The 20,505-nt window shown below is 40.1% G+C and overlaps 39 pseudogenes; all 39 read left to right on the top strand.

Moving 5' to 3' along the window:
• The first annotated feature begins 66 nt into the window (after positions 1–66).
• On the top strand, positions 67–185 carry LOC146749625 (5S ribosomal RNA; annotated as a pseudogene).
• A 96-nt stretch (positions 186–281) lies between these two features.
• LOC146749624 (5S ribosomal RNA) lies at positions 282–401 on the top strand (annotated as a pseudogene).
• Positions 402–497: 96 nt separating this feature from the next.
• Positions 498–617, top strand: LOC146749623 (5S ribosomal RNA; annotated as a pseudogene).
• Positions 618–713: 96 nt separating this feature from the next.
• LOC146749622 (5S ribosomal RNA) lies at positions 714–833 on the top strand (annotated as a pseudogene).
• A 96-nt stretch (positions 834–929) lies between these two features.
• On the top strand, positions 930–1,049 carry LOC146749621 (5S ribosomal RNA; annotated as a pseudogene).
• Positions 1,050–1,145: 96 nt separating this feature from the next.
• On the top strand, positions 1,146–1,265 carry LOC146749620 (5S ribosomal RNA; annotated as a pseudogene).
• A 96-nt stretch (positions 1,266–1,361) lies between these two features.
• Positions 1,362–1,481, top strand: LOC146749619 (5S ribosomal RNA; annotated as a pseudogene).
• A 96-nt stretch (positions 1,482–1,577) lies between these two features.
• On the top strand, positions 1,578–1,697 carry LOC146749618 (5S ribosomal RNA; annotated as a pseudogene).
• A 96-nt stretch (positions 1,698–1,793) lies between these two features.
• LOC146749617 (5S ribosomal RNA) lies at positions 1,794–1,913 on the top strand (annotated as a pseudogene).
• A 95-nt stretch (positions 1,914–2,008) lies between these two features.
• On the top strand, positions 2,009–2,127 carry LOC146749616 (5S ribosomal RNA; annotated as a pseudogene).
• A 96-nt stretch (positions 2,128–2,223) lies between these two features.
• LOC146749615 (5S ribosomal RNA) lies at positions 2,224–2,343 on the top strand (annotated as a pseudogene).
• A 68-nt stretch (positions 2,344–2,411) lies between these two features.
• On the top strand, positions 2,412–2,531 carry LOC146749614 (5S ribosomal RNA; annotated as a pseudogene).
• A 96-nt stretch (positions 2,532–2,627) lies between these two features.
• Positions 2,628–2,747, top strand: LOC146749613 (5S ribosomal RNA; annotated as a pseudogene).
• A 96-nt stretch (positions 2,748–2,843) lies between these two features.
• On the top strand, positions 2,844–2,963 carry LOC146749612 (5S ribosomal RNA; annotated as a pseudogene).
• Positions 2,964–3,273: 310 nt separating this feature from the next.
• Positions 3,274–3,393, top strand: LOC146749611 (5S ribosomal RNA; annotated as a pseudogene).
• A 96-nt stretch (positions 3,394–3,489) lies between these two features.
• Positions 3,490–3,609, top strand: LOC146749610 (5S ribosomal RNA; annotated as a pseudogene).
• Positions 3,610–3,705: 96 nt separating this feature from the next.
• LOC146749609 (5S ribosomal RNA) lies at positions 3,706–3,825 on the top strand (annotated as a pseudogene).
• Positions 3,826–4,330: 505 nt separating this feature from the next.
• On the top strand, positions 4,331–4,450 carry LOC146749608 (5S ribosomal RNA; annotated as a pseudogene).
• Positions 4,451–4,546: 96 nt separating this feature from the next.
• On the top strand, positions 4,547–4,666 carry LOC146749607 (5S ribosomal RNA; annotated as a pseudogene).
• Positions 4,667–4,762: 96 nt separating this feature from the next.
• On the top strand, positions 4,763–4,882 carry LOC146749606 (5S ribosomal RNA; annotated as a pseudogene).
• A 311-nt stretch (positions 4,883–5,193) lies between these two features.
• Positions 5,194–5,313, top strand: LOC146749605 (5S ribosomal RNA; annotated as a pseudogene).
• Positions 5,314–5,409: 96 nt separating this feature from the next.
• Positions 5,410–5,529, top strand: LOC146749604 (5S ribosomal RNA; annotated as a pseudogene).
• Positions 5,530–5,625: 96 nt separating this feature from the next.
• On the top strand, positions 5,626–5,745 carry LOC146749603 (5S ribosomal RNA; annotated as a pseudogene).
• Positions 5,746–5,841: 96 nt separating this feature from the next.
• Positions 5,842–5,961, top strand: LOC146749602 (5S ribosomal RNA; annotated as a pseudogene).
• A 96-nt stretch (positions 5,962–6,057) lies between these two features.
• Positions 6,058–6,177, top strand: LOC146749601 (5S ribosomal RNA; annotated as a pseudogene).
• Positions 6,178–6,273: 96 nt separating this feature from the next.
• On the top strand, positions 6,274–6,393 carry LOC144343020 (5S ribosomal RNA; annotated as a pseudogene).
• A 335-nt stretch (positions 6,394–6,728) lies between these two features.
• On the top strand, positions 6,729–6,848 carry LOC144343021 (5S ribosomal RNA; annotated as a pseudogene).
• A 96-nt stretch (positions 6,849–6,944) lies between these two features.
• Positions 6,945–7,064, top strand: LOC144343022 (5S ribosomal RNA; annotated as a pseudogene).
• Positions 7,065–7,159: 95 nt separating this feature from the next.
• Positions 7,160–7,279, top strand: LOC144343019 (5S ribosomal RNA; annotated as a pseudogene).
• A 96-nt stretch (positions 7,280–7,375) lies between these two features.
• Positions 7,376–7,495, top strand: LOC144343018 (5S ribosomal RNA; annotated as a pseudogene).
• Positions 7,496–7,591: 96 nt separating this feature from the next.
• On the top strand, positions 7,592–7,710 carry LOC146749600 (5S ribosomal RNA; annotated as a pseudogene).
• A 96-nt stretch (positions 7,711–7,806) lies between these two features.
• Positions 7,807–7,926, top strand: LOC146749599 (5S ribosomal RNA; annotated as a pseudogene).
• Positions 7,927–8,238: 312 nt separating this feature from the next.
• Positions 8,239–8,358, top strand: LOC146749598 (5S ribosomal RNA; annotated as a pseudogene).
• A 94-nt stretch (positions 8,359–8,452) lies between these two features.
• Positions 8,453–8,572, top strand: LOC146749597 (5S ribosomal RNA; annotated as a pseudogene).
• A 96-nt stretch (positions 8,573–8,668) lies between these two features.
• LOC146749596 (5S ribosomal RNA) lies at positions 8,669–8,788 on the top strand (annotated as a pseudogene).
• Positions 8,789–8,884: 96 nt separating this feature from the next.
• Positions 8,885–9,004, top strand: LOC146749595 (5S ribosomal RNA; annotated as a pseudogene).
• Positions 9,005–9,315: 311 nt separating this feature from the next.
• LOC146749594 (5S ribosomal RNA) lies at positions 9,316–9,435 on the top strand (annotated as a pseudogene).
• Positions 9,436–9,531: 96 nt separating this feature from the next.
• LOC144342978 (5S ribosomal RNA) lies at positions 9,532–9,651 on the top strand (annotated as a pseudogene).
• Positions 9,652–9,747: 96 nt separating this feature from the next.
• On the top strand, positions 9,748–9,867 carry LOC144342977 (5S ribosomal RNA; annotated as a pseudogene).
• Positions 9,868–20,505: the final 10,638 nt, after the last annotated feature.

Raw genomic sequence — 20,505 nt, 5'->3', positions numbered from 1 at the left:
AAATTTTTCCCAGGATTTGTTGCCTAGCCGAAGTATTAAATTACATCCAATTCCGACGAATATTCAGCCTACTGCCAAACCATTGCAGAATACACCAGTTCTCGTCTGATCACTGAAGTTAAGCCCACCGGGCGTGGTTAGTACTTGCATGGGAGACCGGCTGGGAATACCACGTGCAGTAGGCTTATCAACATTTTTATTTCACTGTACACACCAAATTTTTCCCAGGATTTGTTGCCTAGCCGAAGTATTAAATTACATTCAATTCCGACGAATATTCAGCCTACTGACAGACCATTGCAGAATACACCAGTTTTCGTCCGTTCATTGAAGTTAAGCTGCATCAGGCGTGGTTAGTACTTGCATGGGAGACCGACTGGGAATACCACGTGCAGTAGGCTCATCAGCATTATTATTCCACATTACATACTAACTTTTTCCTATGATTTTTTGCCTATCCGTAGCATTAAATGACATCCAATTCCTACGTATACTCAGCCTACTGCCAAACCGTTGCAGAATACACCAGTTCTCGTCCGATCACTGAAGTTAAGCTGCATCGGGCGTGGTTAGTACTTGCAAGGGAGACCGGCTGGAGATACCACGTGCATTAGGCTCATCAACATTTTTATTCCACCGTACATATTAACATTTTCCTGGAATTTTTTGCCTAGCCGAAGTATTAAACGACATCCAATTCCGACGAATATTCAGCCTACTGCCAACCTATTGCAGAATACACCAGTTCTCGTCCGATCACTGAAGTTAAGCTGCATTGGGCTTGGTTAGTACTTGCATGGGAGACTGGCTGGGAATACCACGTGCAGTAGGCTCATCAACATTTTTATTCCACCGTACATACTAAATTTTTCCCGGGATTTTTTGCCTAGCCGATGTATTAAATTAAATCCAATTCCGACCAATATTCAGCCTACTGCCAAACCAATGCAGTATACACCAGTTCTCGTCCGATCACTGAAGTTAAGATGCATTTGGCGTGGTTAGTACTTGCATGGGAGACCGGCTGGAAATACCACGTGCAGTAGGCTCATTAACATTTTTATTCCACATTACATACTAACTTTTTCCTATGATTTTTTTCCTAGCCGTAGCATTAAATGACATCCAATTCCGACGTATATTCAGCCTACTGCCAAACCATTGCAGAATACACCAGTTCTCGTCCGATCACTGAAATTAATCTGCATTCGGTGTGGTTAGTACTTGCATGGGAGACCGGCTGGGAATACCACGTGCAGTAGGCTTATCAACATTTTTATTCCACCGTACATACTAACTTTTTCCCGGGATTTTTTGCCTAGCCGAAGTATTAAATGACATCCAATTCCTACGTATATTTAGCCTACTGCCAACCCATTGCAGAATACACCAGTTCTCGTCCGATCACTGAAGTTAAGCTGCATCGGGCGTGGTTAGTACTTGCATGGGAGACCGGCTGGGAATACCACGTGCAGTAGGCTCATCAACATTTTTATTCCACCGTACATACTAAATTTTTCCCGGGATTTTTTGCCTAGCCGATGTATTAAATTAAATCCAATTCCGACCAATATTCAGCCTACTGCCAAACCAATGCAGTATACACCAGTTCTCGTCCGATCACTGAAGTTAAGATGCATTTGGCGTGGTTAGTACTTGCATGGGAGACCGGCTGGAAATACCACGTGCAGTAGGCTCATTAACATTTTTATTCCACCGAACATACTAACTTTTTTCCATGATTTTTTGTCTAGACGAAACATTAAATGACATACAATTCGGACGAATGTTCGGCCTACTGCCAAACCATTGCAGAATACACCAGTTCTCGTCCGATCACTGAAGTTAAGCTGCATCGTGCGTGGTTAGTACTTGCATGGGAGACCGGCTGGGAATACCTCGAGCATTAGGCTCATTAACATTTTTATTCCACCGTACATACTAATTTTTTCCGGGATTTTTTGCCTTGCCGAAATATTAAATTACATCCAATTCCGACGAATATTCAGCCTACTGTCAAACCATTGCAGAATACACAGGTTCTCGTCCGATCACTGAAGTTAAGCTCACCGGACGTGGTTAGTACTTGCATGGGAGACCGGCTGAGAATACCACGTGCTGTAGGCTCATCAACATTTTTATTCTCCCGTACATAATAACTTTTTTCCGCGATTTTTTGTCTAGCCGAAGCGTTAAACGACATCCAATTTCGACGAATATTCAGCCTACTGCCAAATCATTGCAGAATACACCAGTTCTCGTCCGATCTCTGAGGTTAAGCTGCATCGGGCGTGGTTAGTACTTGCATGGGAGACCGGCTGTGAATACCACGTGCAGTAGGCTGATGAAAATTTTTATTAAACCGTACATAGCCGAAGCAATAAATGACATCCAATTGCAACAAATATTAAGTCTACTGCCAAACCATTGCAGAATACACCAGTTCTCGTCCGATCACTGAAGTTAATCTGCATCGGGCATGGTTAGTACTTACATGGGAGACCGGCTGGGAATACCACGTATAGTAGGCTTATCACCATTTTTATTCCACCGTACATACTAACATTTTCCCATAATTTTTTACCTAGTCGAAGCAATAAATGACCTCCAATTGCAATGAATATTCAGCCTACAGCCAAACCAATGCAGAATACACCAGTTCTCGTCTGATCACTGAAGTTAATCTGCATCGGGCGTGGTTAGTACTTGCATGGGAGACCGGCTGGGAATAACAAGTGTAGTAGGCTCATCAACTTTTTTATTCCACATTACATACTAACTTTTTCCTATGATTTTTTGCCTAGCCATAGCATTAAATGACATCCAATTCCGACGTATATTCAGCCTACTGCTAAACCATTGCAGAATACACCAGTTCTCGTCCGATCACTGAAGTTAAGATGCATCGGGCGTGGTTAGTACTTGCATGGGAGACCGGCTGAGAATACCATGTGCAGTAGGCTCATCAACATTTTTATTCCACCATACATACTAACTTTTTCCCGGGATTTTTTGCCTAGCCGAAGTATTAAATTACATCCAATTCCGACAAATATTCAACCTACTGACAAACCATTGCAGAATACACCTGTTCTCGTCCGATCATTGAAGTTAAGCCCACCAGACGTGTTAGTACTTGCATGGGAGACCGGCTGAGAATACCGCATGCAGTAGGCTCATCAATATTTTTAGTCCACCGCACATACTAACTTTTTCGCGGTATTTTTTGCATAGCCGAAGCATTAAACGACATCCAATTCCGACGAATATTCAGCCTACTGCCAACCCATTGCAGAATACACCAGTTCTCGTCTGATCACTGAAGTTAAGCTGCATCGGGCGTGGTTAGTACTTGCATGGGAGACTGGCTGGGAATACCACGTGCAGTAGGCTCATCAACTTTTTTATTCCACCGTACATACTAACTTTTTCCCGGGATTTTTTGCCTAGCCGAAGTATTAAATTAAATCCACTTCCGACCAATATTCAGCCTACTGCTAAACCATTGCAGTATACACCAGTTCGCGTCCGATCAATGAAGTTAAGCTGCATCGGACGTGGTTAGTACTTGCATGGGAGACCGGCTGGGAATACCAAGTGTAGTAGGCTCATCAACATTTTTATTCCACATTACATACTAACTTTTTCCTATGATTTTTTGCCTAGCCATAGCATTAAATGACATCCAATTCCGACGTATATTCAGCCTACTGCCAAACCATTGCAGAATACACCAGTTCTCGTCCGATCACTGAAGTTAAGATGCATCAGGCGTGGTTAGTACTTGCATGGGAGACCGGCTGAGAATACCATGTGCAGTAGGCTCATCAACATTTTTATTCCACCGTACATACTAATTTTTTTCCATGATTTTTTGCCTAGCCGAAGCATTAAATGACATCCAATTGCGACGAATATTCAGCCTACTGACATACCAATGCAGAATACACCAGTTCTCGTCTGATCACTGAAGTTAATCTGCATCGGGCCTGGTTAGTACTTGCATGGGAGACCGGCTGGAAATACCACGTGGAAATACCATACATACTAACTTTTTCCCGGGATTTTTTGCCTAGCCGAAGTATTAAATTACATCCAATTCCGACAAATATTCAACCTACTGACAAACCATTGCAGAATACACCTGTTCTCGTCCGATCATTGAAGTTAAGCGCACCAGACGTGGTTAGTACTTGTATGGGAGACCGGCTGAGAATACCGCATGCAGTAGGCTCATCAACATTTTTAGTCCACCGCACATACTAACTTTTTCGCGGGATTTTTTGCATAGCCGAAGCATTAAACGACATCCAATTCCGACGAATATTCAGCCTACTGCCAACCCATTGCAGAATACACCAGTTCTCGTCTGATCACTGAAGTTAAGCTGCATCGGGCGTGGTTAGTACTTGCATGGGAGACTGGCAGGGAATACCACGTGCAGTAGGCTCATCAACATTTTTATTCCACCGTACATACTAACTTTTTCCCGGGATTTTTTGCCTAGCCGAAGTATTAAATTAAATCCAATTCCGACCAATATTCAGCCTACTGCTAAACCATTGCAGTATACACCAGTTCGCGTCCGATCACTGAAGTTAAGCTGCATCGGACGTGGTTAGTACTTGCATGGGAGACCGGCTGGGAATAACAAGTGTAGTAGGCTCATCAACTTTTTTATTCCACATTACATACTAACTTTTTCCTATGATTTTTTGCCTAGCCATAGCATTAAATGACATCCAATTCCGACGTATATTCAGCCTACTGCTAAACCATTGCAGAATACACCAGTTCTCGTCCGATCACTGAAGTTAAGATGCATCGGGCGTGGTTAGTACTTGCATGGGAGACCGGCTGAGAATACCATGTGCAGTAGGCTCATCAACATTTTTATTCCACCATACATACTAACTTTTTCCCGGGATTTTTTGCCTAGCCGAAGTATTAAATTACATCCAATTCCGACAAATATTCAACCTACTGACAAACCATTGCAGAATACACCTGTTCTCGTCCGATCATTGAAGTTAAGCCCACCAGACGTGGTTAGTACTTGCATGGGAGACCGGCTGAGAATACCGCATGCAGTAGGCTCATCAATATTTTTAGTCCACCGCACATACTAACTTTTTCGCGGTATTTTTTGCATAGCCGAAGCATTAAACGACATCCAATTCCGACGAATATTCAGCCTACTGCCAACCCATTGCAGAATACACCAGTTCTCGTCTGATCACTGAAGTTAAGCTGCATCGGGCGTGGTTAGTACTTGCATGGGAGACTGGCTGGGAATACCACGTGCAGTAGGCTCATCAACTTTTTTATTCCACCGTACATACTAACTTTTTCCCGGGATTTTTTGCCTAGCCGAAGTATTAAATTAAATCCACTTCCGACCAATATTCAGCCTACTGCTAAACCATTGCAGTATACACCAGTTCGCGTCCGATCAATGAAGTTAAGCTGCATCGGACGTGGTTAGTACTTGCATGGGAGACCGGCTGGGAATACCAAGTGTAGTAGGCTCATCAACATTTTTATTCCACATTACATACTAACTTTTTCCTATGATTTTTTGCCTAGCCATAGCATTAAATGACATCCAATTCCAAGGTATATTCAGCCTACTGCCAAACCATTGCAGAATACACCAGTTCTCGTCCGATCACTGAAGTTAAGATGCATCAGGCGTGGTTAGTACTTGCATGGGAGACCGGCTGAGAATAGCATGTGCAGTAGGCTCATCAACATTTTTATTCCACCGTACATACTAATTTTTTTCCATGATTTTTTGCCTAGCCGAAGCATTAAATGACATCCAATTGCGACGAATATTCAGCCTACTGACATACCAATGCAGAATACACCAGTTCTCGTCTGATCACTGAAGTTAATCTGCATCGGGCATGGTTAGTACTTGCATGGGAGACCGGCTGGAAATACCACGTGCAGTAGGCTTATCAACATTATTATTCCACCGTACATACTAACATTTTCCCATGTTTTTTTGCCTAGCCGAAGCATTAAGTGAAATCCTATTCCGACAAACATTCAGCCTACTGCCAAACCATTGCTGAATACACCAGTTCTCGTCCGATCACTGAAGTTAAGCCGCATCGGGCGTGGTTAGTAATTGCACGGGAGACCGGCTGGGAATACCATGTGCAGTAGGCTCATCAACATTTTTATTCCACATTACATACTAACTTTTTTCCATGATTTTTTGCCTAGACGAAACATTAAATGACATACAATTCGGACGAATATTCAGCCTACTGCCAAACCATTGCAGAATACACCAGTTCCCGTCATATCACTGAAGTTAAGCTGCATCGGGCGTGGTTAGTACTTGCATGGGAGACCGGCTGGGAATACCACGTGTATTAGGCTCATCAACATTTTTATTCCACATTACATTCTAACTTTTTCCTATGATGTTTTGCCTAGCATACATTAAATGCCCTCCAATTCCGACGTATATTCAGCCTACTGCCAAACAATTGCAGAATACACCAGTTCTCGTCCGATCACTGAAGTTAAGATGCATCGGGCGTGGTTAGTAGTTAGCGTGGCTAGTGGTTAGTAGTTAGCGTGGTTAGACCGGCTGAGAATAACATGTGCAGTAGGCTCATCAACATTTTTATTCCACCGTACATACTAACTTTTTTCCATGATTTTTTGCCTAGCCGAAGCATTAAATGACATCCAATTGCGACGAATATTCAACCTACTGCCAATCCAATGCAGACTACACCAGTTCTCGTCCGATCACTGAAGTTAATCTGCATCGGGCATGGTTAGTACTTGCATGGGAGACCGGCTGGGAATACCACGTGCAGTAGGCTTATCAACATTATTATTCCACCGTACATACAAACTTTTTCCCGGGATTTGTTGCCAAGCCGAAGTATTAAATTACATCAAATTCGGACGAATATTCAGCCTAATGCAAAACCATTCCAGAGTACACCAGTTCTCGTCTGATCACTGAAGTTAAACTGCATCGGGCGTGGTTAGTACTTGCATGGGAGACCTGCTTCGAAAACCACGTGCAGTAGGCTTATCAACATTTTATTCCACCGTACATACTATCTTTTTCTCGTGATTTTTTGCCTAGCCGAAGCATTAACTGAAATCCAATTCCGACAAATATTCAGCCTACTGCCAAACCATTACAGAATACACTAGTTCTCGTCCGATCACTGAAGTTAAGCCGCATCGGGCGTGGTTAGTACTTGCACGGGAGACCGGTTGGGAATACCACGTGCAGTAGGCTCATCAACATTTTTATTCCACATTACATACTAACTTTTTTCCATGATTTTTTGCCTAGACGAAACATTAAATGACATACAATTCGGACTAATATTCAGCCTACTGCCAAACCATTGCAGAATACACCAGTTCTCGTCCGATCACTGAAGTTAAGCTGCATCGGGCGTGGTTAGTACTTGCATGGGAGACCGGCTGGGAATATCACGTGCAATAGGCTCATTAACATTTTTATTCCACCGTACATACTAACTTTTGTCCGGGATTTTTTGCCTTGCCGAAATATTAAATTACATCCAATTCCGACGAATATTCAGCCTACTGTCAAACCATTGCAGAATACACCAGTTCTCGTCCGATCACTGAAGTTAAGCTCACCGGACGTGGTTAGTACTTGCATCGGAGACCGGCTGAGAATACCATGTGCAGTAGGCTCATCAACATTTTTATTCTCCCGTACATACTAACTTTTTTCCGCGATTTTTTTTCTAGCCGAAGCATTAAACGACATCCAATTTCGACGAATATTCAGACTACTGCCAAACCATTGCAGAATACACCAGTTCTCGTCCGATCACTGAAGTTAAGCTGCATCGGGTGTGGTTAGTACTTGCATGGGAGACCGGCTGGGAATACCACATGCAGTAGGCTCATCAACATTTTTATTCCACATTACATACTAACATTTTCCCATGTTTTTTTTGCCTAGCCGAAGCAATAAATGACATCCAATTGCAACGAATATTCAGCCTACTGCCAAACCATTGCAGAATACATCTGTTCTCGTCCGATCACTGAAGTTAAGCCCAACAGACGTGGTTAGTACTTGCATGGGAGACCGGCTGATGATACCCCATGCAGTAGTCTCATCAACATTTTTATTCCACCGTACATACTAACTTTTTCGCGGGATTTTTTGCATAGCCGAAGCATTAAACGACATCCAATTCCGACGAATATTCAGCCTACTGCCAACCAATTGCAGAATACACCAGTTCTCCTCCGATCACTGAAGTTAAGCTGCATCGGGTGTGGTTAGTACTTGCATGGGAGACCGGCTGGGAATACCACGTGCAGTAGGCTCATCAACATTTTTATTCCACCGTACATTCTAACTTTTTCCCTGGATTTTTTGCCTAGCCGAAGTATTAAATTAAATCCAATTCCGACCAATTAAGCCTACTGCCAAATCATTGCAGTATACACCAGTTCTCGTCCGATCACCGAAGTTAAGCTGCATCGGGCGTGGTTTGTACTTGCATGGGAGACCGGCTGGGAATACCAAGTGTAGTAGGCACATCAACATTTTTATTCCACATTACATACTAACTTTTTCCTATGATTTTTTGCCTAGCCATAGCATTAAATGACATCCAATTCCAACGTATATTCAGCCTACTGCCAAACCATTGCAGAATACACCAGTTCTCGTCCGATCACTGAAGTTAAGATGCATCGGGCGTGGTTAGTACTTGCATGGGAGACCGGCTGAGAATACCATGTGCAGTAGGCTCATCAACGTTTTTATTCCACCGTACATACTAACTTTTTTCCATGATTTTTTGCCTAGCCGAAGCATTAAATGACATCCAATTGCGACGAATATTCAGCCTACTGCCAAACCAATGCAGAATACACCAGTTCACGTCCGATCACTGAAGTTAAGCTGCATCGGGCGTGGTTAGTACTTGCAAGGGAGACCGGCTGGGAATACCACGTGCATTAGGCTCATCAACATTTTTATTCCACCATACATACTAACTTTTTCCCGGGATTTTTTGCCTAGCCGATGTATTAAATTACATCCAATTCCGACGAATATTCAACCTACTGACAAACCATTGCAGAATACACCTGTTCTCGTCCGATCATTGAAGTTAAGCCCAACAGACGTGGTTAGTACTTGCATGGGAGACCGGCTGAGAATACCGCATGCAGTAGGCTCATCAACATTTTTATTCCACCGTACATAACAACTTTTTCGCGGGATTTTTTGCATAGCCGAAGCATTAAACGACATCCAATTCCGACGAATATTCAGCCTACTGCCAACCCATTGCAGAATACACCAGTTCTCGTCCGATCACTGAAGTTAAGCTGCATCGGGCGTGGTTTGTACTTGCATGGGAGACCGGCTGGGAATACCAAGTGTAGTAGGCTCATCAACATTTTTATTCCACATTACATACTAACTTTTTCCTATGATTTTTTGCCTAGCCATAGCATTAAATGACATCCAATTCCGACGTATATTCAGCCTACTGCCAAACCATTGCAGAATACACCAGTTCTCGTCCGATCACTGAAGTTAAGATGCATCCGGCGTGGTTAGTACTTGCATGGGAGACCGGCTGAGAATACCATGTGCAGTAGGCTCATCAACATTTTTATTCCACCGTACATACTAAATTTTTTCCATGATTTTTTGCCTTGCCGAAGCATTAAATGACATCCAATTGCGACGAATATTCAGCCTACTGCCAAACCAATGCAGAATACACCAGTTCTCGTCCGATCACTGAAGTTAATCTGCATCGGGCATGGTTAGTACTTGCACGGGAGACCGGCTGGGAATACCACGTGCAGTAGGCTCATCAACATTTTTATTCCACATTACATACTAACTGTTTTTCATGATTTTTTGCCTAGACGAAACATTAAATGACATACAATTCGGACGAATATTCAGCCTACTGCCAAACATTATAACATTAGACATTGCCCGTTGTATATTTTCAACGTAAATTGACGGGCAACTCTGAGTTTGTCGTTGTTTTACGTTCAACTTATTAAGCGGAAATCACGCAGCTTGAACTGCTGCACTACTGTCTTGACATGGTAGAAATCATTCACTTTTCATATAAACCTGCTTAGGTGGCCAGGTCTAAAGACTATAGAAATATATTTCTAACTAATCCGTTTATAATTTACTAATTTATCGTCAACTATATATTTTTTGTTTTACAATGGTATTGTTTGAACTAATACTCAATGATTCGATTGTGGCGAAGTGCTTAACTAGCGACTGTAACTGTACATTACATAAATATGCTATTATAGCGACATATAATAATTTATTACATATGAATCCGTAGTGACTAATAATAATATTATTTCTGTTATTGCGCCCTCGCCGATCTCAAATCCAGTTGAACTTTACAATTCATGCGAAGCAAAATAGCTCCTTATCATGGCTTATGCGAAGGTTGTGCGCCTCTGTAAATTGTGTATGTTTATCTATGGAAATAACACTTTAGCGACTATAGACATTTTGTGAAGTGGCCTTGGACATTACATGGATAGTGTATGGGTTTAACCCGCACCATCGCTAATCCTACGAGCACGAAATGTGTTTTGAGGTTAACCTGAATTTGAGATTTACTGGATTCCGGCAGAGCAAGATCCCGACGGACATTATCTCAGAAAACATGTGTTTAGATAATGTAATTTTTAAGTTACTGCCAACACATTACAATAGAACAGGGTTGACGATGAACGTTGATGTACTGTGAAATACTTTATTTTAGCTGGAATTATTGTTTGCTGAAAAGTGTTTTTGAGTGTTTTGCATGGATTTTTTTACTGATTTCTGACGAGTTGAATGTGACATTTAGGAAAAAGGTATATTCGCGAAAATAAAGTATTTCACAGTAGATCAACGTTCATCGTCAACCCTGTTCTATTGTAATGTGTTGGCAGTAACTTAAAAATTACATTATCTAAACACATGTTTTCTGAGATAATGTCCGTCGGGATCTTGCTATGCCGGAATCCAGTAAATCTCAAATTCAGGTTAACCTCAAAACACATTTCGTGCTCATCACCAATGTCAATCTTTATTTTAAAATACAAATAGTCATATTGTTGCTTTATAAATCATAATATATAATATACTAGTACAGCTAAAAAATAGGTGGTTTAACAATTAACGGATTATGGTACGCTCACATTAAATGCCACTGTCTCCATGCGATGTACTGTCTGGGAGTTTGTTCTACCCTGATTGTGTCTACAGGGAATGTTTTCTATATCATCACTTATATTACAATTTTTAAACAAAATGCTTTATTACTATGTAGTGTATTGCAATACTTGATGACCATGTAATTTTCAGGGAAAATTTTATGATCTTTTTTATGAAGATGATGTCTACTCGCGAGTTACTGTAGCACACGAATCTACAGGAGTGTTTTTTTGTGAACGGCAGGTCGGCCCTGGGATTCTGGCCCGGATTCACGCGACTAATTGACATAATTATAAAACATACGACAATTTGTTCCACGCAACCCACTCTGTAAAATAGCGTTATTTCAAACAACACCACTTAGCATTAAGTAGTAATTAACGAGGCGTTATATTCGGACAACTTGAAGCGGGTGAGCAAACAACCAACAGCCAACACAGCGACAGGCGTATTTATAACTGTTGTGACGTTGCTTCTCTTTCAAAGGCTAAAAATCGTTCTACGATTGCATCACTTCCGCTTTAGGATCTTGTAATCATGACAAGCACTACGGTTGACATCACGTCTATTCAGTCTTCCTACTTAGAATTCATAATTGAGATTGTTCTAGCATTTACTAATATTGTTGACGTTTATTATTTGGGCTTAAATGTAATATTCAAGATAATAAATGTTGTTGGATATCGATAATAAGGTGGTTTCACATTGTAAAATAATGGAGGCTTTTGTGGAGGGGCTGTGGCTTAACTCAATTTCGAATCAAAATATTCGGGCGGTATAAATAAATCATAGCTTAGAAGAGGCCTTTGATGAAAGGGCGGTGGTCTTTGCTCAGTGCGTGTTTGAATTTTATGTAAGTAAACAACGTGTTGTTTACGTCGCTATGAGTCCATATCAAACACGACGCGGCGCGACAACCATTGCATTTTAATCCCAAGGTTAGGTGGCCCATGGAGGTAAAAAGAGCCTCCATGGGTGGCCTAACTACAGCATGATCAAGCGCTAGATTGCGTAACCGCAACTATCATTGACCATGGAGGTATAAACAGATACCTCCATGCATTGACCAAATTAGGTTCGTGAAATTTGTTTTTACAATTGCAACCAGGATGGCTGTGAGAGATGTCAATTAGCCTGCCGAGGAAACAAAACCAACGGTTGGTATATATTAAAGGAAAACTAATTTCTCAATGGTTATTCCAAAGACAGCATTGTAGAAACATAAAGCAGAGACTTCAATTTAAGACACTATTCCGATAATGCAGACTACCTTTTCGTCGAAATGTGCTACGTACATAAAGGAAAACACCGAGAAACAACACGCTGAGGTCCGGCGTGTTGGACACTTCTGACGTAACCAAACTGCGGCCTAAATAATAATGTGTGAAAGCACAGTCCCTCTATCCCCGGTCTGGAAACGACAAGCGTACTTTTGTCTCGAACCGCGTTGCGGGTAAACAAACCGTTCACACCCGGGCCGAGGGACCCAGGAAGTCAAACATATTACAATACCGTCAGAATATTCATTAAATTCGGCAAATTTACCGTCATGCAAAGCGATACATCATTCTATGACTTCACTTTGACTTCAAATTTGGGCAACCACAACGTAAACAAAGCATGTAAACAAAAATAGCACTATGAAATTTGGGGTTTTTGAACCCTTATACGCATCAAAACCAGCCTACCAACTCATAAACATACAGTCCAGCCATGTAAAAATTAATATCGGGAGTTGGGTTCATCTTCTAGATTTAATAGGGAAAAAAACTTCATGTAGCAATATGCTGACATCGCTGAAAATATCTTGTCAAAATGGCGTCGTTCATGTTAACGTAGTCGATCGAAAAACCTGTGATATTTCTGATTCTCGGGGGTTCATAACAGTTCAAGTCAACTATACAAAAACTAATGACTTTATTCGATGCAATAGTATAAAACAATGCTTCAATCTTTGTATATAAATGATTTTTTTTAGCACAGAATTGAGTACATTGTCATTTTAAACGTCGCCATTTGCATTTACGATTGAAAAAGCATGCATAAAAATCGACCAATTTAACGTAAAAAAAATGCGGTGTGACACATAACAAATCAGCCAACCAATTTTTAATGATATGTTTCGATCATAAAATGTCAAAATCAAAGGAAAATATTGGTTTCGCGTCGAGAAGTATGGTAAATCAAATAGAGTTCATTTCAATCACCCCAAAATCATACACAAACAATTTCTGGGTGTAAAGGTATGAAAATTTATTGTGAAAATGTGTCGCTGCTGGTAAAATAGATGAATTAAAAAACTACTCGCGGGCTAAAATATGACCTTACACAGATATCCTAATTACAAAATTATGCGAAAAAGTTCGAATTCTGGAATAAACAACTAAGTTTTAAAAAAACACATAGCACTGACGATGTCAAAAATAGTGAGCGACTGTGTATTGATCACATGACAATGCTTTGCGTATACCAGCAACGCGCCTTTGCCAGGGAAGGAGACCAATTCACACCTAATAAAATGACCGTTTCCAGACCGGGGATAGAGGGACTGTGGTGAAAGCGAAAAAAATAACTAACGTCGAGACACCGTGTCCAATTCCTGTTATACTGTTATCTGCATTTTCTGAATTTGCTTTGACATCGATTTATAACTATAAATCGAACATGTATACCTTCCTTGTTACTTTACTGAGTAATTATATTTAAATTGACCGAATATTGGGTTTGAGCGTTCCGGTGGACGGACGTTTCGGCCAAGGGTTTCAATATTTGAAATTCGCACCTATCGTTATATGTGTAGGTATCAGTTACTAGTATTTCAAACAATAAGTATGGTTTTTGTGCCATCGAAAAAATGATATATGCTTGTATTTTGTGCATGTATTTATGACCAATTTCGTAACTTTCGTAGGTACAAGTATCGTGACTCTTCCATACATTTCACTTACGTTCATTAAACTTGAATGAAGTCGCCGCTTGAAAAGAATGCTATTTACGAAGTTTAAAATAGCCAAGCCTTCCGGATTCAAGCCTCTTGATTGATTCGACAACGGTAGCTATCATTTATTCTAAAAAGTTGAAGATCGGTAAACATAAAACTAATCTAAAATATCTCCTGCTTTTCATGTGCGACATGTTTCATAAAAAACAGAGTTAAGCGAATGTAATTAGATATTAATGCGTGAACTCTGGAGGTCATTGCCCATTGCTGCACATAATTAAAACACGTTGTAATAGAGTTCATATTCATATTCACGCCATTTCAAATAAACTAATTCACCAATGAAACATCGCCCAACAAAGATGTCGCTGATCACTCAGTTATCGCAGCGTGTGTAGTACCATGATACACCCAGTTTCTACTTTTGTAAAATGCGATAGTAAAAATATACGTTTCACTTGGTATCACCATGGAGGTAAAAAAAGACTTTTACCTCCATGGTATCACATTAGGGTAAAGCTGTGGATGGGGCGCTAAACGGCGGGATATTCGGTACCCTTGAACATGCAATAGAAATTACGTGTAGACAGTACATTCTAATTATTCTTCGCAAATAAAACAACAATACAAATAAGAACTTTTCATTATCTAATTTAAAAAAAAAATATCAGAATAACAATGTTTTAAACGTTTATAAAATTAACATCGCAAATTTTGAGAATGTGTTTAAGAGATACCGCGGTGTAAATAAACATTGCAAATAGGGTCTGTTTCGTTCGTAGAATTTTTGTTTTGTTTATTTTGGCTCATAAAAAAACGTGCTGCACTTGTTTCTGTCTTTGGCATATTTCAGAATGATAGATATTGTCCGGTCGTATTTTTACGTATTTAAGGATCTGTTTATACCAACCGAGTGCACAGTATTAATTTCACCCAACCTGTCTAATTTCCGCTTTATTTTGAAAATATCGCCCGCTGCGCGCATTTTAATTCGTGGTTTTGGCATCGTTATTTTTGGGGAAACACATCAATATTTTCTTCGTTTCTTTGCCCTAGGGAGTTAACGTTGTCTTTATCAAGTAACTGTTTCGATAATCATTGATGAAAGGAGAGAGCAGTCCTGGATTCAAACGGAACACAGTTCGGCTCCTTCAGCATGTTAAACAAAAGGTCGTAGTTCAAGTTACGTGCGCGAATGATACATTTCGCTCAATGTAATTGCAATTTCTTTTTTCGTACAACGGAAATTGGAAAAAAAATTCCGTAATTGTGTAATCACAGGCTAGACGTACGACGTAATCAATCAAATATTTTTATCGTACACTGTAAAAATGTGTCATTTTTCTCGGTACGTACAAGAATTTACATCCAAATTAAAAAAGTCGTAAAGAATAATCCAGCGAAATTACATTTTCGAAACTGTGAAATGACTAGATGACACAATTCATTGCAAAATTCAATTATCACTGTAAATGGTAAAAAACGTCTTTTTTTCCTTGTAAATTGTAAAAGGCCCTTTTTATTTCCCGTAAAACTGTACCAGCTACCCCCTTTGCCCCCTTCCATACAAAGTATCATAGATTGTCGTTCGTCCGTATCGTGTCGTTCGGATTTTAATTGTAATTAATACTCTATTACTCGTTGTATCCGTAAACTTTACCATTGAAACAACAAATTCAACCACTCGTGTACCAGTGATCAGTGTTTGAGCCAGCGATTGGTGTTTTAAATAAGCGAGCGAGAAAAGAAAGTGATATAAATGTGGTAGTTTTTTCGGTCGGAAAAGATCCCGTGGTCGGATATTATGTGATAATTGGTTGCTTAAAACCGATGAAAGCGCGTGATTGGGCGAAATTAGTATCGTGGCAAGTTTATAAATTGAGAAACGTCAAGTAAGGACACGGTAGAAAGAGTTGATAGTAAACGCAGGGGTTTACAGCGGGGAAGCATCCACCACCCCTTTACCGTGAAAGCGTGAACTCGCGACAAATTTGTTTCGTTCTTATATATAATATTAGGTTTTGAAAGCTGCTGAGTCAAAAAAAAAAGACTAAATGATACAAAAAGAACGCGTTGGAGACATATGCCTATGCAGAATTTGGTTTGCCAGTACATAATCCATTTTTAACACCTTGGCTACTCTATTGACAATGGCTGTTTATCCTGATTTGGCACTTGGGGTGACCGGTAATCAGTGTCCACAACGTGCTGTGCATGTTTTTGGCACGAATTCAGTTGTAATCTGAAATTTTCATATGCGTGTTTGGTAGTCGTTAGCTAAACATTTTTGGGTTTCGTTTGCAAAGTTACAGAGTTTCGTCTAACTGTTTTTGCTGAAATACATTGTATAATGTATATAGTTTTGTCTTATTCTCTCAACTGTGATGTGGTATTTAATCTGATAGTACTACAACTCTTAATTTAGCAAATCTTTGGAATGTTATTTTTATTGTGATAATCACGAATATAAATTTGCCCGAAGTCGGGAGTTGTGAACAAATAAACTGTTAATAAAGAGCTTTGGTTATATAAGATCCATGGTAAGATCTCCGTGATAAGGGGTGGATAGAAACGCAGTCTCTCAACCCCCGGTTGGGAAACGATAATACTTCTTTTGTCTCAATGCGTGTTACATGTTCGTCAAATTGTTTATTCGTTAACCCATGGAGGTCTCTTTTTACCTCCATGGTTAACCCAAGTGAACGCAAGCCTACTTTTCTATTACCATAAAATTAGCATATGGTATGACATATGACAACAGAAGCCTTCTTGAATCACATCTACGCATGCGTATACACTTCGTTTCGATTTTTGGCACAACGCGAGAGACGGTACATTATTTACCGAAATGTGGGAAAACTACGAGGATTCTGTCAATTTCGATATCGATTGGAATGATATATTGCAAGAGGGCCCAGAGAATGTTGCTGCTGAATGCACGAAAGAAGGCTACGGAAACAGAGACATCGACGCAGCCATCCATTCTGTCAGGGCCGCAAAAAACGTACTGAACGTAGTTTATGTGTTAAAACACGATCTAAGTTTGATCGAAACAAACAGAACAGCCATTAAAACAGCATTGGGCACTTTTTTTAACTTCCATCTCATTATTAATAAAATAGTAGCTCAAGTCGGAAAAGTGTGTTTGTGAGGTTTGTTAAAATCAGATACTGTTACTATAACATCGAATTTGGTCATTTGAATCGCCATCTTGATATAACCATGGAGATAAATGATATAACATGAACAAATTTTGTACACTCTAAATCAGGGAGCTGTTTAATTCAGTGATTTTCTGAGAAGAATATCGGAATCTGACTACACCAACATGATTCGGATATTTCTAAGATATAAATCAACGGTTCTTCAAAATTTTAGGCATCAATATAAAAAAAAAACACTTCGAACAGTCGTTTTCTTCGAACGATACTCGACGACCATCTTGGTTCGTGGGCGGATACAAGTATCTACGGGGGCAAAACTAACGGTAAAATGATCGACTGAAATGAACCCTTTAATACTGCTTCTACACAAAATAATCTATGTTGGGGAATAATTAAAATATTAAACAAAAATATGACGACTGTCATCGTTTTAGATGTAGGGACGCATTTTCATAGGGTGAAAACTTTTTGTACAGCGTCACCGTAACAAGGCACCCTGCAATGAATAGTGCTGGCTGTGATGGTCTGAAATTCTGGATTTTTGTTATGTCAATTAAATGAACATATCTTTTAAATTACACTTGCCTTACCAGGAAGCTTTCACGGACACAAATTACACACGCAACTCGGAATAATTTCGAAATAAGCTGTATAAAATGACAAAGATTCACAGGCGCAGAGCGGAAGACAGTGAAAATCTAGTCACCGGCTTCACTCCACAAGCATAACGCACACTGTTACCAGCGATCGGGGGGATTAACATCTTAGAACAAAGGCGTTTCCCAACCGGGTGTTGAGGGACTGTGGTAGAAATAAGTACAGTCTCTTTAGAGTGGGACTATGTAGAGAGAAAAAGGAGTACATTTTTTTAATAATTTCACTCGAGAGACGTCACAACTTTTTTCAGTTTTTATCGCTCATTGTCGCAGTGCCAGGGGTTGTTTTAGAGTTCCGATCTGTTTATAAATATTCATGAAGCAATCGCAGCAGTTCTGAGAATTATTCGGACAGTCATTTAACAATATATCTTGGAACTTTGCAAAACACTTGAATCTTTTCCAATCTAGTCTTGATGACGCCGTTGTGTTGGCACGCCCACAATTGGGACCATTTCATAATCTTGCTAGATGCGGGTAAAACGTTGTTTTCAAAACTCAACGCCTGGTTACAATAAAATAACAGGTTATATGTTGCATATGCGTTCAAGTGTTATATTTTAATTTTAAATTGTTATAACTATATGAGTCCACTTGACATAACACAATTTACAAATCAACTCCCCAGTGTTGTGTTACCCCAGGTATTAATGAACTCATTGGCACCGCTGTAAAATTAGGTGCGTTCGGACGTTTAAACTCACACATTCACAAGATAATAACGGTGTGAAATATGTCTGTTTTTTTGTTTTTTTTTAGAAAATGCTTTGTCACAGAATAATAGTCTGTGGAATAGTATGAAATAGTTATGGGACAAAAACAACAAACCTGCTTTGAAATCGAAAAAAAATGGGTCTTTTGATTACATTTCAATGAACTTGATCACGGGAAATGCATGGTGCTCATTTCAAGCGAAAATTCCGCTGTGAGCTCTCGCAATCGCGTCATTTTTACAAGGTTCGCCATTTGTTGTCACGTGGTAACAATGACTGTCCGGTTAGTGCGAACTTGTCCCTCTATATTTAGGCTTTTGAATCATAAATTCTAAAGTATGGTTCTGAATGAAACAACAGGCAGGGAACACTTTATTCAAAAACGTTGTCAAACCCTTCTCACTACCTTAACGTGACCATGGTACTCCTTCCATGTCGTGACAATAGCATAACCCCAGACTAGTAATAGTACGAGTCTGATGCATAACGGTCCAGTGGCCGACATCCTGTGTGTATTGCAAACAAATAGCAAAGCGCCGGTCGGCAATTTTTTATTCTGGTCGGAAATTCTGAATGGCGGTTTCTAGCAACGAGCGTGGGCGGATTTTTGAAAAAAATAACGAACGAACAAATCGATAGGTAAAAAGGTGTTTGAGTAATATTCTCAAACATAAAACGCAACTAGATGAGTTTTCAGTAGACCAATACACTCACGTGACACTACTTTCCCGAATTAGGTTCGTGCAGGGAGCTGGTTCGTGTAAACTACTTCCTATTCACACTACCTGCCTAGACTTCGTACTTGATATGGTTGCACATTTGTCGTTATTTTGCGCAAAGTAATGACGAACGAAACAGCGTTAATTTCTGACATAGAACAAAAAGAGATAGAACAGTGGTGGACGGTGGACTAATCAGAATATCGGAATCAATCCTCGGTACTGGCATTTTGTGGTTCTTTGCTAAGACCGATATAAAAAAATAAATGTAGTAGTCCAGATAATCGTGGTGTCGAAATTATTCAATATATACGTTAAGACAAAACATCCTTTCCCATTTATACTTGATATACATATATATAATTATATATATTGTGCGTGGACGTTTTTGGACGAGGTGAAACTTTACATTCTCCTGATTGAATAGTGTAATGAAAGAGACGCTGGAAGCAATGTCAGAGTTGCTTCATCGAAATGAGTTTGAGAACCTTCAAACCGTTTGGGTCCGCTTCTTGGCATATGCCAAGTTATGCCCGTCTACAGGGTTAAGAATTTACAAAAAAAGAATAGCAGACTGCATATAAAGTTGAAAAAAAAAAGATTTTTTCTCGATGTCAAACCGGTTGCTATGTTGTAACTGTATGGAACAATGCATTCTGGTTGTCCAACTACGGAATGCGGTAAACTTAACGCTAGCTACTGTACACTATTGTCCGAGACTCATTCTCGCCGCCAGAGTTTATTTCCGCTTCTAGACTCGACGGAACAAATCTATGTAGGCTTGGCGTAAAATAGGCCGGGCCATGGCGTACGATGATGTGGCGACTTGGATTCAGTAATACTCCACTATTTGGCTCTAGCAGGCATGTAAGGCTGTATGTTAAACCATGGAGCTCCATGGTTAAACGTAGGATGTACAAAACGCGTCGACGTGTTCACAATACTAACTATTATCAGCTCATTACCGACTGTCACCGAACCAATTCCGTCTTCGTATCGCTTATTTGGAATAAAAGACGTGTTTTAAGAGCAGGTCAAAACTTCCACCAGTATTCGACTGAAGTCTGTCACAT

The sequence above is a fragment of the Saccoglossus kowalevskii genome, chromosome 2 (assembly GCF_978046115.1).
Source record: "Saccoglossus kowalevskii chromosome 2, keSacKowa6.1, whole genome shotgun sequence".
NCBI lineage: Eukaryota > Metazoa > Hemichordata > Enteropneusta > Harrimaniidae > Saccoglossus > Saccoglossus kowalevskii.
This window is presented reverse-complemented; position numbering and strand designations above follow the sequence as displayed.